Source organism: Suricata suricatta, chromosome 10, assembly GCF_006229205.1.
Source record: "Suricata suricatta isolate VVHF042 chromosome 10, meerkat_22Aug2017_6uvM2_HiC, whole genome shotgun sequence".
Lineage (NCBI taxonomy): Eukaryota > Metazoa > Chordata > Mammalia > Carnivora > Herpestidae > Suricata > Suricata suricatta.
Genome location: NC_043709.1, coordinates 115,785,072 through 115,786,558, shown reverse-complemented (window position 1 = coordinate 115,786,558; position 1,487 = coordinate 115,785,072). Strand labels below are relative to the sequence as shown.

The 1,487-nt window shown below is 47.3% G+C and overlaps 1 protein-coding gene across 1 annotated transcript in view; it reads left to right on the top strand.

Moving 5' to 3' along the window:
• ST8SIA6 (ST8 alpha-N-acetyl-neuraminide alpha-2,8-sialyltransferase 6) overlaps positions 1-1,487 on the top strand; it is a 154,392-nt gene that overhangs the window by 145,701 nt on the left and 7,204 nt on the right. The gene's annotated exons all lie outside the window — the stretch shown is intronic.

The window sequence follows — 1,487 nt, the reverse complement described above, 5'->3', positions numbered from 1 at the left end:
ATTATTTTAAGTGCTTAATTGGAGATCTGTTTCCTTCAGTAATCTTTTTTGTTGTGCCATTTAGAGAGTGTTTGCATCCTGCCCAATCTGTAAAATTCAGAATTTATTGCGGTGGTGTTTAGTAAACACAGTTGGAAGACATCCTGAGCTGGAAGTACTGTGGACTTGAAATAACCTCTGGTATTTGGGAACCATTAATTTAAGGGACAGGTGCTGCTGGGCATTGCAGCTACAAAGAGGAATAAGGCACATAATTCAATTAACATTTTGTTCGTTGACTGTGAGAAGCTGTGTAATGCACAGTGAATGAGATCACGGGCTCTTTCAGGGGTTTGAGTCCCAGCTCCCGCACCCGCTGGCTGTTACTTAAACCCAAGCCGTTATTTCCCGTCTGTAAAACGCTCATGAGGTTATTGTATGGATTGCACTTGGAACAGTGTCTCTTGTATAATATGCACCATCTGATCTTTAATTGTCAGAGACAAACCTAGTACTGAGCCAGTTTTCTTTGCTCGTTTGGTGTCTCCCAGATGGAGCATCAGGAGACAAAACAGTCATAGGGGTCAGGGGGTCCTGTGGGCTTCTCAGACGCACAGTGGCCCTGAGGCATTGCCGTTGGTACTGGTGAACTGGTGTGGGGCAGTAGGGTGCCCTGATTTGTAGCATTGGCCGATTTGGGTGGTGTGAGTACCCTGCCTAGCCGATTTAAATTTATCGATGTTTAGTAGTAGTAGTGATGGTATTTTTTTATATCTTTTCTAGAGTTAAGTGACAGGGAAGACAAGCAGAGGGAGAGAGAGAGGGAGAGAGGATCTTAAGCAAGCTCCTCCACACTTGGGAAGCCCGACACAGGTTCAGTCCTACAACCCTGGGATCATGACCTGAACAGAAATCAAGAGTTGGACGCTCAACCGACTAAGCCACTCGGGTGCCCCAGGTTTACCCGTGGGTTAACAACAGTTCACACAGCTCCTGAATGCTTACTAGTCAGCCCCCGCAAGTGGGTAGAGGAGGGCCCTAGCACAAGGCTGCAGGTTGCACCAGGGCAGGCCACTGAGCCAGCTGGCATTGATTGTAAAATCACCATGTACCTTGCATAATGCAAGGTCTATGGTGAAAGATGAGGGGCAGCTAAGAGTCAGAAACACCCTCTGTGCCGTTGGGGACCTCCCACTGAATTCTAAAGACAAAATAGGTGAATCAGGACCATGAAGCTGTGGAGTCTGAGCTGGCATCCTCCGTGCTACCCAAGGTCACATTGTTATTTCAGGGAAAGTGACCAGGAAAGAGAAAGCACACTGGTGAATGGAGAAGTCATGTGTCAGACTGGAAGGAATTGTTATAAGGGGGAAATCTTTTGGGGCAGGCGAGTCTGGTCCTTGGAGGAAATATAAAAGATTCAGGCCTTGGAAATTAACGTGAAATATGTCAGCACAGAGTAAGCGGGCCTCCCTGAAGACCGTGGCTGGTCATTTGCAGAGATGGCC